The 15271-nt window shown below is 53.7% G+C and overlaps 2 long non-coding RNA genes across 2 annotated transcripts in view; both read left to right on the top strand.

Moving 5' to 3' along the window:
• The window catches only part of LOC123383788, a 36478-nt gene extending 22055 nt beyond the window's left edge, over positions 1–14423 (top strand). The window contains exon 3 of the long non-coding RNA XR_006593997.1: positions 11311–14423. This is a non-coding gene — a long non-coding RNA (uncharacterized LOC123383788). The remainder of the gene's footprint in view (positions 1–11310) is intronic.
• Positions 1–15271, top strand: part of LOC123383787 — an 84205-nt gene that overhangs the window by 51970 nt on the left and 16964 nt on the right. The window lies entirely within an intron of this gene.

The raw sequence follows: 15271 nt of genomic DNA, 5'->3' as shown, positions 1-15271 counted from the left end.
TGACAGGAAGTTAGCTTCCCGCAAATTCCAGCTCCATCATCTGGGTACATGTTCTGAATCGGTGCTTGCAACAGCCTGGACAGAGTGGGAGGCCGTTGCAAGGCTGCTGGCCAGCTAGGACGGCTCTCCCAGCCTTTCCTCCATTGCCACAGCCCTCTGGCCACAACAGGTGCTAAAGGGCCCATCTGGTTAGACACTCCGAGTGTTACCCCTGCACTGCAAGTTCATTGGCCACGGCAATGTTGACATCAAGAGAAACACGTGTCATTTTCTCATCTCTAGAAAGAGCTCCAACCCCCTCCCCGTTTTTGTAATCAGAAAGCAGAGGGGTGACCCACACTTTCTGGGGTCATGGGGAGGAGATTCAGGTGTGAAGGGAGCATCTGCTTGTAATGTGGGATCCAGTTCCAGGATCCCCTGGCGTTCCTTGAAATTTGCTGGAGAAACACAACCCATTTGATGTGCAAAACCAGGCTTCCAACAGAATGGGACAGCTGAAACAGCCCAAAAATGGACAAACCACATGAAACAGGTTTTGAAGACACTGAATGAACATCAGGCAACAATGGACAGTGATCCCTGAGAGGAGGGAAGTGATCTCAGTGGTGCTCTGAGCATCTTCCTTGGGAAGAGGTCATGACCCAACTTGGCAGGTGGTGTGTGTGTGTGTGTGTGTGTGTGTGTGTGTGTGTAGTAAGGGAGGGGAGGACAGAGCCTGGAGTCCTCCCTGAGTTAAAGAGGTGGAGCTGAGTGTCTGGAAAGACCAAAGCAGCTAGAGCTCACCACAAGTATCAAAGAGGACTGCACGGCATGAAGCGAGTACTCAGGACATCTGCAGAGTTTCTCCCTTGGGTATTCAGTGGAGTGCTGGCTAGGACATGTGCGAGAGAGACTGGGAAATTAACTATCCAAAAGAAGTCGGAGGTAGCAAGTGTCTGCTCTTACCAGCCAGACTAGAAAACCTCATGATGCCTGGGACATTGGCTAAAGTATTCTGAACAGACTTGCCCCAGTAGTAGGAAAGGATTAGCCCTAAGCCAAGCACTGCTGAATTTGACAACCTTAAAAACAAGACACTAAAGGATCAAGTTATTTCCACATAACTTACCATGTCCCAGAACAAAGCTCAAGGTGGTTTAGAGGAATACAAAAATATCCAGCAGGGCGAAATTCACAAAGTCTGACGTCCAGTGAAAAGTTTTATGGCATGGAAACAGGCAAGAAAATATGACCCATAGGAGAAGAAAAATTCATCAAACTGGCCCAAAATAAACACTGATGCTAGAATTAGCAGAAAAGGCCATTAAAATAGTTATTATAACTGCATGCCATATGTTCAACAGGTTGTGTATAAACATGCAAGATTTTTTTTTAACTTGTAAAGATTAAACTCTAATGCAGTCACAAAAAATATTCAAATAGTTTTAAAAAAGGGCTAGGAAAAGAAGAAAAATAGAACAAGGAACCAATGAGATAGAAAGAAAACAAACAGATATGTCTAATCATTTCAGTATTCATATTAAATGTAAGTGGCCTAAATACACTAATTAAAAGGCAGTGATTGTCAGATATGGTGGGGGTTTTTTTCTTAATGTTTCTTTTTGAGAGAGAGAGAGAGAAAGCAAGCAGGGGAGGGGTAGAAAGAGGGAGACACAGAATCCAAAGCAGGCTCCAGGCTCTGAGCTGTCAGCACAGAGCCCAACACAGGGCTGGAACCCACAAACTGTGAGATCATGACTTGAGCTGAAGTCCGGCGCTTAATTGACCAAGCCACCCAGGCACCCCAGATTAGATGTTTTTAAAAAGCAAGAACTATGTACTACCTACAAGAAATACCTTAAATATAAAGATGAAAATATGTTAAAAGTAAAAGGATGGAAAACAGATGTAATAAACCAGGGGCCACCAGAAGGAAGCAGGGCTCATGACTGAGCCAGAGAAGCCTAGGGGAGCCAGGAGCTCCCATGGGAGGTGCACCTGAGAGCTCCTCTGCTCATGAGTCAGGGGTGGGGTCACTGCCCATGACATTTGCCAGTTATGCCACCAATGGCAGTCCTACCGGTGCCCTTTCTTGAGTTCTGTGTGTGAGCCCTGTCTACCTCTTCACAGTCTGGGCATCTCCGGTTTGCACAATTGCAATCCACTGTGGCTGTGAGGGGAGGGAGGATGGGAGGTGCCACTAATAGCCCCACTTTACAGAGGAGCCACTGCTCACCACCTGTCAGAGTCCTGTGGGTCTTTATTGAGATCCATAGACTATTCTGGCAGAGCAGGGCCTCAGGAATCATTGAATATGAGCCCCCCTTATAGGCAGAGAAACTGAGGTTCAGGAGTTGAGCACAACTTCCAATGGTTAACACTCTGGAGTCCTAGACTCCCCCGCTTTAGGGGCGCAGTTTGGTGAGCTCATCAAGACCCCTGAGAAGCTGCCCTCCCCCAGCAGTCACAGCTTACTAAAGCAACCAGGATGACCTGATCTATAAATGGGGTCCTGACGTTCCGCTATCACCACCCTCCCCCTGCCCCCACAGGCTGCTCACCCTCACAGCCTTGCAAAGGGGCCATGCACCCTAATGTGAGCCTCCTCAGGGCACAAAAGGGTTGCCAGACTGAGGATTGGAGGGAACCCACACTAAGCAGCTGGATTGGCCTGAGTGGGCAGCATCTCTTGGGCTGCTCTCGTCCAAAAGCTGCCACACCCCGATACAGACAGAAGTGAGCATGCCTGTGTTCCAGCAAAACTTGACTTACAAAAGCAGGCAGCAAGCCACATTTGGCTCAAGACCCGTAGTTGGTCAGCCTTTGTTCTACATATAGCAAGTCCCATGATAACCCAGATTGATCAGCCTGACTCCAGGCCAAGCGGCAGACCTGCTACGGGCCCAGGGCAGAGTAGGGTACTGGGGGGCGCAGAACTGGGCCTGGGTTCCATGTTCCGTCACGCACTATACTCCTAGCAACTTGCTTGACGTCTCTGGGCCTCACTGTCCACACCTGAAGGCTGGATCCGGAGTGCAAACTCAGAGCTGCTGGGGTCACATTACCACATAACGGAGAAAGGCTGGCTGGTGGGGAGACTTGGGCCCATCTAAGGACTCAGCTGGCTTCTCCATTGCCGCCAATCATCGCCGATAGGGACACTGGCCCCCAACATTTCAGAAGTCACAGGCCACATTTAGATGTGAACCCTCGTGGTTGTATGCTGGCCACTGACTCAGGCCAGCCTGACTTGCGTGGGGCCGACCACACCCACAAGCCGTGTCCCTTTGCGACCCCTCAGCTCAGGGCTTGTCTGCTTTTACTAGGGGACAGAGAAGACTGACTTTCCCAACAGACGCTGTTTTCGGGTTTGAAACGAGTTGCGGGGGTGGGGGGTGGGGGCAAACGTTAGAAATAGACTCCCTTGCCTCACCCGTGCGCCTGTGTTCGTTTCCACCTGGTAATAACCTTCCGAGGCCTTCCATGTTGAGCTCACATATCTCAGACTTAGCCTGTGCAAAACCTTCTTGGCTGGGTTTTTCTTAATCATTTGCTCAGTGGGTGTATTATTTGACATGTAATTGTCTTCCTGGGAGATTAACTTTCAGGGCCCTGAATGGTCTTTATTAAAATAAAGAGAGCGGTAAATTCGAGCCCTGTCCCATGGGGCATGCAGGAGACCCAGCACACCTCATACTGGGCGCGCGCATGAAGACGTTCCTCTCCGTGGGAAAGGGTCACCAGCCTGCACGTTCTCCAAGCCCTCCTCCTTCATTAGACTGACGCTGAAGGAGTGAAGGAGCTCCTGGTGGATCCGAGGAGTTGGGATGCTGCTGCCCCCTGGAGGGCCCAGAGCCTGGTGTCGTGGTGAGGAGGATGTGGATTCGCCTCCTAACCTATCCAGCAATGAGGCCACGTGACCTCGGCAAGGTCCACCACTCTCTGAGCTCCAGGGTCCTGGGCAGCAAAGTGAAGCCGCTGGTGGGGACCTAGTGGAAATACTCTTCCTGGGAGTCTGTGCTGAGCTCCAGCTTTGAGAGCACTGGTTATCCTGCAGGGCACAGTTAGCAGTCTGCGACCCACATGCTGCCTTACCCCTGTGTGTCTCCTGAGTGTGCAGCTCTGTTCAGCTCCTGGTTCCCCTCCCCAGCCCCTCTATGCATTCATTCATTGTTTCCTTCCTTCCTTCCTTCCTTCTCACACTCAGTCCATTCTCCACTGGACAGCCAGAGGGATCCCGATAAAAGCTAGGTCAGTGCCAGCCCCTCAGCCCCCTACCATGGGCTCCCTCCTCACGCACAGTGAGAAACAGCGTCCTCCCCATAACCCTCATGGTCCTGATCATCTGCCCCATCATCCTTCTGCCCTCATCTCTTCCTGCGGTCACTGGCTGGGTTCCAGGCACACTCCTGCCCCAGGGCCTTTGCACTGGCAATGCCTTCTGCCTGGCTCACTCTTCCCCCCGGACACCTGCGTGGCTCCCTCACCATCAAGTCTTTACATGGTTTCATCTCCTGGGGGCCTTCCCTGACCAGCCTGTTTGTACTTGCAACATTAACCCCTTCCCCTGAGAGGGTATTTCTATCCACAGTGCACGTCACCGTGTGCCAGATTTGGTTTACTGTCATCCCCCTCGCTGGAAAGCGGACATCCTGCAGGCAGGCCTGACCCAGGGCAGGTGCTAGGAGCTCTTGCCTGCCTCTGGCAGACCTGGATTATTTCCACCCAGCCTTGAGGGATGTGGTCTTTAGTTTGGATGGAGGGCCCATTTCAGTCTCCTGCTGCCTTAGCAGTGCCCTGAGCCCGGGGTAAGTTCTGGAGGGCTGCACAACGCCCAGCTCACCCGGCAGCCCCTGGTCTCTTCCCTCCATTGTCAGAGCCAGGAATTCCGCAGCCTGGCCCAGTGCCCAGCCCCTGCGACGCTCCGCTGATTCCGCGGAGGGGAGCACCTACTTCCTGTGGGCCAGGGACTCTTAGCCCCGTTCTTTCCCTTTTGCTCTTTGTAGATGGCACCGCCCCAAAGCAGGCCCCAAGCCTATCATCCTCCAGAGACAAAAACAGCCGGTTTGTGCCTCCCTGGCCACCCCTGCTTGTCCACTCAGGACTGGCCTTGGCCCTGTTGTGCCCTGGCTGCCCAGGACCTTGACAGGTGGCATCTCAGAGCACGTCAGCTTACGGGTGCACAGCTCTGCGTAGGGCCTTGGTCCCTGGGGCAGCGAGCACCTTATCCCTACAGGGGCCAGGAGGGTCCGTGCAGAGTAGGGTGGTTCATTCAAGTCGTGTCATGCGTCCATATGTCTGTCTATCCTTTCAGTAAATAGTCACCAAGCAGCTGTTCTCTGCCTGGCCCTGCCGTGTATGCTGGGAACAGGATGAAGCCCTGTCCCGATGGGGCCGGCCTCCCCTCTCCAAGCCTTAGGGCCCTCCTGTGTCAAATGAGAGTAGTAACATTGGCTTCCCGGGAGGCTGTGAGGAGTACATGAGACAGATATAGAACAGAATCAACAAATGTTTTCTGTCAAGGGCCAGACAGGAAATATTTTAGGCTCTGTGGGCCATACAGTCTGTCGTCACCACTCAATTCTGCAGATGCCCCAGCCACTGACGACATGTCAACGGTGGGTGTGTGGCTGCACTCCAGTGAGACCTTAGGAAAACAGCCGGTGGGCCAGATGTGGCCTGGGGGCCGTGGCCTGCTGGCCTCTGGTGCAGAGTGTCTGGGATGGGCGCAGAAGGGACAGCTGCTGCTCTAATCATGGCTGATGATGATGGTGGTGATGCTGTCCTCCTCTGGGACCCAGGACTACAGGAAAGTTGCGGTCTGGGGTTGCAGAGTGCTGGGGGCAAAGCAGGCACGAGGTGAGCGAGATTTCAACAGCACCGCTTTCTGCTTCCATCTGTTTAAGTCTCACTTAGTCTGTCTGGGTTTCCCTGGAGCCGCACTTAATCCCTAACAGGGCAGGGTAAGTTCTGGGAGAAGGGAGAGCTAGCACTTAACTCATGGCCGAGGTCGGCCAGGAGGCCCCGCAGAGGCGGCCGATCTCACCCTGCCTGGTGCCACCACTTTGAAGCAAGCCTGGGCTGTGCCCTCGGGGGCAGCTGAGTGCAGGCAGGGGCCCGGCAGTTCTCATGCGTCCTGCTTTATTGCCCGAGAGACTCCTCCGCTGGCACTGTCTTTTTCCCTGGTGCTCCGAGATCCCTCTGCTCATTGCTCTATGCAGCCCCGTCTCAGATTGTGTTCTAAATTCTTCTTAGTTAAATGTTTGCCTCCTCCCTCTAGACTACGAGCAGCTCCTCCTTTGGGAAGGGAAGAGGAAGAATTAACATTAATTGAATGTGTGCCACGTGGAGGCCTTGGGGACGAGGAGTTCAAGGAGACCAGAGAGGTCCCATGCCTGCCCAAGGGCACACAGATTAAGAGCCACGGAGCTGGGATCTGGAGTTGGGACCCTCCCTTGCTCCCTCGCCCTGCGTGCGCTCTGTCTCATCCTGAAAGGAGAGGCCAGGCATGAGGAACACAAGTTGAAGTCAGAGAGGCTGGGGCTGAGAATGCCTGCTCCCACCAAGGGTCAGGTTGCTCATCTGTAAATGAGACACAGCGACGGTCACCACCTCTCAGAGTGATCCTAAGGATCCAGTGAGGTCTGGAGGGAGGGAGGAAGAGGGACAGAGAGTCCTCACCCTGTCCCTTGGGGCCTGAAGGTCACTACCGCTGGAGACTGCCCAGTCAGCCCCAGGCACACCCTTCTCCCTGAGCTGGCGTGTCAGCGGCAGGCCCTTGTGCGTTACGTCCTCACACTGTCCCTGTGCCAAAGGAGTGCCTTCCAAAGAGCATGCCCCCGTGGCCAAAAAGAGTTCTGAAAGCCTTCCTAGGAAAGTGGGGAGCAGGAAGGGGTCTGCCCTTTGCCCCTACCCGAGTCATTGACCGGTTCCCAGGTGGGCCCACAGAGAACCCAGGAAATGGTCCTTAGCTCACAAGGTGGGGTGTGATGGCCTTCTGTGCTGACAGAGAGGCCAACAGAAATGCTGTGCTGTGCTGTGCTGTGCTGGGAAAAGCAAAGCCCACGCCACGTTGGAAAATCAGGGTTCCAACCCACTCTTTTTTTTTTTTATTAATGTTTATTCAGTTTTTGAGAGACAGAGAGTGAGTGGGGAGGGGCAGAGAGAGAGGGGGAGACACGGAATCCAAAGCAGGCTCCAGGCTCCCAGCCGTCAGCACAGAGCCCGACACGGGGCTCGAACCCACACACCGCAAGATCGTGACCTGAGCCGAAGTCGGACGCAAACAGACTGAGCCACCCAGGCGCCCCCAACCCACCCTTAATCCTGGCACCCCATAGTCAGCCTCATCGTCGTCCAGCGTGATCAGTATCCCTACCACCGCCCTCATCCTGTGCCCGTCGGAAGCCAGACTGCCCCACGTGCACTGTGTGAGGGTCCAGTTCTCTGGGTCCCTTTCGAAGGATGGGGTTGGAGGGACCAAACAATGTGCTCACGTGGGGAGGTGCTTTTTATTTTCCATTTCCTTTTTAAAATCTACATAACATAATATTCGCCATTTTAACCATTGGTGTGAGGTGGAGAGGCATAAGTAACCGTCCCCACCATCCACCTCCGGAACTTTTCCATCTCCCCAAACTGAAACCCTGTCCACATTAAACACATCTCCCCAGGCTTCTCCCGGGCCGCCCCCCGCCACCCCGGCGCCTGCAGCCACCATTCTGCTTTCCGTCTCTGAGTTTGATGACTCTAGGGACCTCATACGAGTGAAGCCATGCAGTGTTTGTCCTTTTGTGATGGGTTCATTTCACTTCGCATAATGTCCTCAACGTTCATCCACGTCGCAGCATGTGTTGGAACTTCCTTCTTTTTTAGGGCTGCGTGACACTCTATCGTATGGCTCGGTCACGTTTTGTTCTCTCCATTCATCCATCGTTGGACACTTGGCTCGTTTCTGCCTTTCAGCCACTGTGAATCACGGTGCTCTGAGCGTGGTGTAGAGATGTCTCTTTGAGACGCTGCTTTCCATTCTTCCGGGTACCTGCCCGCAAGTGGAATTGCTGGATTGTAATGATAATTCTACAGTAAGTTTTTTGAGGAACCGCCCTACTGTTTCCCACAGCTGCTGCACCAGGTTACGTTCCACCAGCAGTGCACGCATTTCCCCCACATCTTGCCCAGTGCTGTTCTGGGTTTTGGTAACCGCCATCGCTTGGGTGCGACGTGGTATCTCATTGTGGTTTTGGTTTGCATTTGCCTAAGTTGAGCATCTTTTCGTGTGCATTCCGGTCATGTGTATCCGTTCAAGCCCTTCATACGTTTTTTTCATTGGGTTGTTGTTGTTTTTTTCTTGTTGAGTTTTAACAGCTCTTTATTCTGGATCTCAATCCCTTACCAAATTCATGATTTACCAATATTACCTCTCATTCCGTGGGTTTTCTTCTCGCTCCGTCGACGCGTCCCCTTATATACAAAAGTTTGTACTTTTGATGAATTCTGGCGTAGCTGTTTTTTTCCCTTGGGTCCTGTGTATGTTTTGTCTCTGACTGCTTTAGTATTATATCCAAAAAAATAATAATTGCCACACCCTGGTGTCATAAAGTGTCATAAAGCTTTCTGTATGTTTCTAAGATTTTTATAGTTTCAGTTCTAATGTTTAGGTCTTTGATCTGTTTGAATTAATTTTTTATATGGTGTGACGTTTGGATCTGACTTTATTCTTCTGCATGTGGAATCCAGTTTCCATGACCCCATTCGTTGAACACTGACCTTTCACCCTGCAGTGGTCTTGGCCCCCTTGTCTCAGACCATTTGACCATGTATGTGAGGGTTTATTTCTGGGATCTCTGTTCTATGCTGTGTTTGTAAAGTTTTATTGGAACATGGCCATACCGTTCACTTATGTATTGTCTACAGCTGCTTTGGAGAGAAAACAGAGTCAGAGTAGCTGTGACAGAGAAAGTCAGGCTCTGGGGGCAGCTGGGTGGCTCAGTCGGTTAAGCATCTGACTCTTGATTTTGGCTCAGGTCGTGAGCTCTTAGTTTCGTGGGTTCAGACCCAGCATTGGCTCTGTGCAGAACCAGCTTGGGATTTTCTCTGCCCCTCCCCTACTCATGCTGTCTCTCTCTCTCTCTCTCTCTGTGTCTCTCTCTGTCTCTTTCTCTCAAAATAAATAAATAGACTTTAAAAAAAAAGAAAGAAAGAAAGAAAAGAAAGAACATTAGGCTGCCAAAGGCAATATTACCGTCTGGCAATATGGTCCAGTCTCCTCTGCCTGCATGGCTCTGGGACGTGAGCTCCCTGGATGGCTTCTTCCATTTTCCCCTGGCAGGCAGTGCAAGGTTCACCACCTAGTAGGTGCTCCACCACCTAGTAGGTGCTCTGCCAGTGGTGTGGGTTTGTTGCCTTCTGTTGACCGGGAGGATTTTCAATGGCCTCTGCCTTGGTACACTTCCAGACACATAGTGGCAAAGACGTTAAAGTACTACAGGACCTCTCATTCATTCCCTAGGGGCCCTTCGTTTTTTCCCTGGTGGCCCCTCCTTCACGCCTCAGGACTTCTCCTTCCCTATTGATTTGGCTAGAGGAGAAACTGAGATGCATAGTTGAACTATTTCACAGCATCCTGGAGGCTCCCTGCTGCACCAGATGTTAACCTTTTAGTTGCTGAATTTGGGGAAAGTGGGGAGCAGTTCCAGGCAGGCAGCCAGGCAGTGGGAGGGGCTCAAGGCAACTTACCAACCAGACAAGGGCGTTTTACTGGTTAACAGTACCGTGAATAGCACTGAGGCAAAGGCCTACAGCAGGCCATGGTCCATGGGCAGTGCCCACTCCAGGCGCCTGGCCCCGGCCACTTGTTGGGGCCACAGATGCAGTCACAGGGGCCAATGTGTTCTGACAGCCTCCAGTCCAGGTGCTGGAGTGTTCCACTCCCCAGCGCCTCTGCTGGCGAGACAATGCATTACCGTCCTGCTTTACAGATGAGGAAATATGTTCAGAGATTTATCTGCGGTCACAGAGGGAATGGGGACACCCCCCCGGGGACATCTTGGGGGTCCAGACCCCTGAGCGACACTGTGACTCAACCCCATTTCTTGCAAGACTCCCATCCTGAAATAGGGCCCCGCCGAGCACCCGGACAGGTAGAATGTCCTGGAGCAAGGAGGGAGAGGACTTGGCCACAGGAACAGGAGAGGGGGTGCAGCGGGGATGGGGGAAGGGAACAGGCTAAGCCAGGCCAGGCCCACATAGGCAGCAACCGGACGGTCTGAGCATTTCATTGCCCACTCAGCCATGGCACACCCCAGCTCAAAGATCATCTCTTCTGGCTCCCTTTAAACAATAGAAAGAAATCCAAACCTCCTGGCCTTCAAAGGCCTCACCCGAGCTGTCCAGCGCCTTCAGCCCACCTGCCCAGCACCCTCAGGGCTCACCCACACCCCACCCTGCCCCCTTACCCCACTAGCTGAAATACCACCTTCTCTCCAAATCTCCCCGGTGCTTGGCCCTCCTCTTTGGCCCTCCACCATCTCTTCCGGGTCACACGGTCTGAAATTTTTTATTTTCAAAATGTCAAACCCATAGAAAAACTGGGACAACAACATGATAAGTCCTCCTATAGAACTTTGCCTGGGTTCCCCAACTGTCAGCATCTCCTGTGAGTGGCCACTGCATCCTTCCCTGGGAATACACACCAGTCTACACCTTTTGCCAACCAGCAGGCTGTAGATGCTGTGACAGCCTCCCCCCCAACACCTGAGCACAGGGCTGCCGTCCTGGGGAACCTCACCTAGGAAAAACGACACTAACTCAGTAACTTCATCCGCAGCGTTCAGGTTCAAAAAACAACACAGGAAGTCATCCTCTAGATGACCAATTAAAGCTGTAATGGGGCTGACGTGCCTTTGGCCAGTGTTCCCAGCCCAACGGGCGCCTGCTGACTCTGTTTGAGGTGTATCCTGGCAGAACTGTTTTGTGCATCGTCAGGTACACACGAGCACAAAGCTGGTGGCGCTCTGCATACATCTTCCTCTCTCAGAAATAGAATTACACTGCGTGCGGAATGTTTTGCAACTGCCTTTGTACTCCCAGAACTTTTCCACATGTCATCCTGTGACCTGCAGCTTAGGGTGTCCCACAGCGTATCTTTGCCAGTCCCCCACGGAGGTTCACGTCCAGCTTGCTTTCCTTTTATTTGACCAGCCCTCGCCACATCGGCAGCGTGGCCGGCTCCCCAGGGAGCCCCCTTGCTGCCAGCAGCCACCCCCCCCCATCCTGCAGGAGACCCTAAAACTCCCAGAGTGTTGACGTCTCGTGCCCTCGCTGCCACAGCCCCCAGGCCGAGGACAGCGTCCAGCTCCGTAAACAGCACCAAAAGGCAACGTTTGAAGGATCCTCGTTCTGCACCGCGCTCTCCTCTGGGTGCTGCGCCTGCTGGTATTTCTGTAATCTTCCCACACCCTCCGAGGTAGGGAAGCATTACATTCACTTTACAGATGCACACGTCAAAGCCCACAGAGGTCACCGAGGTGGTCAGTGTCACAAGGCAGTGAGGTTGGCTCTAGGGTCTGTGCATTTAACTACTGCCCCTTCGATGTGACACCGGCTCAACTGAATTGAACCCACCCACCCCAGCAACCAGCTTCAGTGTTTGTCCTGTCGCTACTAGCCCCTGCCTTCTTGCCTCACCCCCAGACCCAGGCAAAGGGGCAGCCCACCGGGATACGTGTCTGCCTCCATCGCCTCCTCCAAGCTGTGTGACCAAAGCTGGCTACTCGCCGTCTCTGAGCCTCGGTTTTCTCACCGTGAGTGGGGCTGGCAGTGGGAGACCCTGTTGTGGAGGCTGACCTTGGGCGGCACCCCACCGCTCCGGGTGAACAGTCAGGAGCTTGATAAGAGGGCGTTCCCTCCCCCAGAGAGCCCTGTGGGGCCCAGCTGCCTGCCACCCAGTGACTGATGTTCAGGTGCTGCAGCGCGAAGCCAGAGCAAGTTTATGATGCTCTAGCTGGTTTTTAATCACAGCAAGATGAGAATTTGGCAGATTGAGACACCGACTCGTGCGACAAACATTGTCTGGTGTCTCATTTGTCTTTCTCTGGCTTCAGTGGTGATGCAGGGGGTGGGGCTTCCACTCTGGGGAGCACCCCCCTCAAAGTCCCTCAGGCCTCTTCCATCTGCCCATGCCTACCGAGCACCAGCTCCAGCCTTGAGGGAGAGGGACGCAGGGACTGGCCTGCAAGGGATCTCGGAAGCCCCTGCCAGGAGGCTCCCTCCGTCTGAGCGCCACTGCATGCCTGGCACAGCCCACCTTCTGCTGGGTTGACTGTCTGGCCCGTCCCCCAGGGGTGTCACCGCCTAAGAAGCTCTGTGTCTGCGATGGCAGATGCTCAGAGGTGTCCAGATCTCCTCCACTCAAGCGTCGCCTCCTCAGGGAAGTCCTCCCTGACCACCGTAGACAGACTGTTCCCTTCATGGCTCTCAGGGCTGGGGCAGAGTTTTCCCCACTCTGTCTGTCAGTTGTCTGTCTGACCACTGACAGTGGTCACCATCACCTGCATGGCACTTGACCCATGCTGGGGACCCTGATAGGACATTTACGGGCGTAAACAGTCCCGACAGCCTCACTTTTCGGACGGGACACAGAGAAATTCAGGAGTTGCCCCAGGCCACACAGCTCAGAAAGAGCCAGACCAGCTGGTAACGTGTGGGCATTCCTGGTCTGTGCCGCACTCCTCGGGGGGCGAGGACCCTGGCGGGCACTCCATCGGCATTTGTGAACTGTTGCCCTGGCAAATGCTGGTCCACGTGCTGGGGGCCTGGGAGGAAGCTGTCAACTCTGTGCATCATGGACACAAGAAAGAGACGGGGGGGGGGGGACAGCAGAAGAGGGATGGCATGTCAGCTTTGCCACAGAGGCTGAGTAAGAGTCCATCTGGCAGATGGGCGGAAGGAAGGGCAGCCCAGGCAGGGGGAACAACATTTGCAAAGCACGGCAAGTGCAGGAAGCCTCGATGAGAGTGGAGGGCCACCCATGTGCAAAGCATAAAGGTTGGGGAACATGGCAAAAACAAAATCACTCAGTGTACTAGACAGCTCAGGCTGATATGACAAACCACCACAAGCTGGGGGTGTAAGCAACACACATTTATTTCTCACAGTTCTGGAGGCTAGGGAGTCCAAGGTGAGGGGGGTCGGTGAGTTCAGTTTCCGGAGAGTTCTCTTTCTGGCTGGCACGTAGCCGCTTCTTGCTGTGCCCTCACGTGCCTGAGAGAGGAGCGGGGTCGTCGGTCTCGCTTTCTCTTCTCGTAAGGACTCTAATCCCATGGGGGCTCCACCCACATGGCTTCATCTAAGCCTGTTTACCTCCAAATCCCATCATATTGGGGTTAGGGTTTCAACATATGAATTGTGGGGGACACAAACATCCAGTCCATAACACGCGGCTGTATTAAGCAGAAAGAGTTGTAATACAGGGGGTCAGGAGCCTGCCGACATCACCAGAAAGTCTGGAGGTCCAGGCCCTCAGGAACCAGCCCAGAGCAGCACTGCAGAACTGGCCCGGATCAGCCTCTGCCACAGTCACGAAGGTGGGGGTCAAGAGGCTGGCGCTGGGCCCCCAGATGCTGCTGGAGGAAAAGCCAGACCCTCCTCCCAGACACAGGAGATGAGGCATAAGAGCAGGGAAGGGCCTGGGCTGGGGAAGCGGGGCGGGCAGCGGGGCACATTGACCCATGACTATGCGAGGGCCCTGAAAAGCCCAGGGAAGGACATCCCAAGCCCTCGCTGCAGGGAATGAGCTCTCCAGCCTCTGCAAGGCAGGCAGGAAGTTGGTGTGGATGTCCCTCTCCAGCACACCTCCCTGGGTGGTGGGGGCCCCAGATTGCTTTTTCCTTACGTGCTTCCTGGGCTCTCCGGTCCCCTCTGACACTTCTCTGCTTAGGGATGACAGCTGAGCGGGTAATTCCCCCCAGCCATCCTCATTGTTCACTGCAGGGCCGGCTGGCTGTTCCCTGGGTAAGCTCTTTAAGACGATTCATTTGCATCTCCCTTTCACCGGTGCCCTGCCCCACCCAGTGTAACTCTCCAAACCCACTGCTGTAGAAGCAGAGCATAAATCTGTCAGGCTTCTGCAGCGTGTCCCAGACGCTCGGCAGTCCAGGAAGTGCCTATGGCTGGGCTATCAGGCAGCTTTCCGGGTTCAAGAGACAGGAAGAGCTTTGGCCAAAATCATCCCAAGAGGATTAGAGGTGGGGTGAGGGTCAGGGCGGCCTAGTGCAAGCGGGAGCCAGGCCAGCACGACGGGGGTTCAGGAGAGGAACTGGCAAACAGGCGTGTTGCCTCTGTTGGAATAACTCAGCCACAGGTGTAGGCGTTTTCCAGGTGACAAAATATTGCAAACCTCGGGAAAATAAAAAGAGCCTAGGGGCACCTCTGTGGCTCAGTCAGTTAAGTGTCCGACGCTTGATTTCGGCTCAGGTCATGATTTCGTGGTTCGTGAGATCGAGCCCCACATCGGGCTCTGTGCTGCCAGCACGGAGCCTGCTTGGGATTCCCTCTCTCCCTCTCTCGCTGCCCCTCCCCAGCTCACACACACACACACACACACACACACACACTCTCTTTTTCTCTCTCTCTCAAAAATAAATAACCATTAAAAAAACACTAAAAGACAAGAGCTTATACTTACATGGCACTGCCTGTGTGCCCAGAATCATTCTAAGACACTGAATGAACCCACCCACCATCCAGATTAGCTGGCATTTATTTTATTTTATTTAAAAAATTTTTTTAATGTTTATTTTTGAGAGAGACAGAGACAGAGACAGAGACAGAGACAGAGCATGAGTGGGAGAGGGGAAGAGAGAGAGGGAGACACAGAATCTGAAACAGGCTCCAGGCTCTGAGCTGTCAGCACAGAGCGCGACGCGGGGCTTGAACCCACGAACCGCGAAATCATGACCTGAGCTGAAGTCTCACACTCAACCAACTGAGCCACCCAGGCGCCCCAGAATAGGTGGCATTTATATTGTGCCATAAAAGGGGGGCAGGGAGAGGAAGCTAGTACTCTGGGGCTGCCCCGGCCCCTGCCAGGGTGGACGGTCCCTCACACATGTATGTGCATTGGCCACAGAGTCCCCATGCATTGGAGGACCGTGGTAGACTGTGTCTGTACCCTACGCCCCTGCAACCCACGCCCTGGACATGCCCTTCCACAGTTGCTGTCTAGAGGTCTATATCCATGATCAGAGAGCCCCAGAGGGACATGTTGGCCCTGTGACCCCTGAACTTGGAG

Source organism: Felis catus, chromosome A2 (genome assembly GCF_018350175.1).
Source record: "Felis catus isolate Fca126 chromosome A2, F.catus_Fca126_mat1.0, whole genome shotgun sequence".
NCBI classification, from domain to species: domain Eukaryota; kingdom Metazoa; phylum Chordata; class Mammalia; order Carnivora; family Felidae; genus Felis; species Felis catus.
The sequence above is the reverse complement of the archived record's forward strand: the minus strand, read 5'-3'. Positions and strand labels throughout refer to the sequence as shown.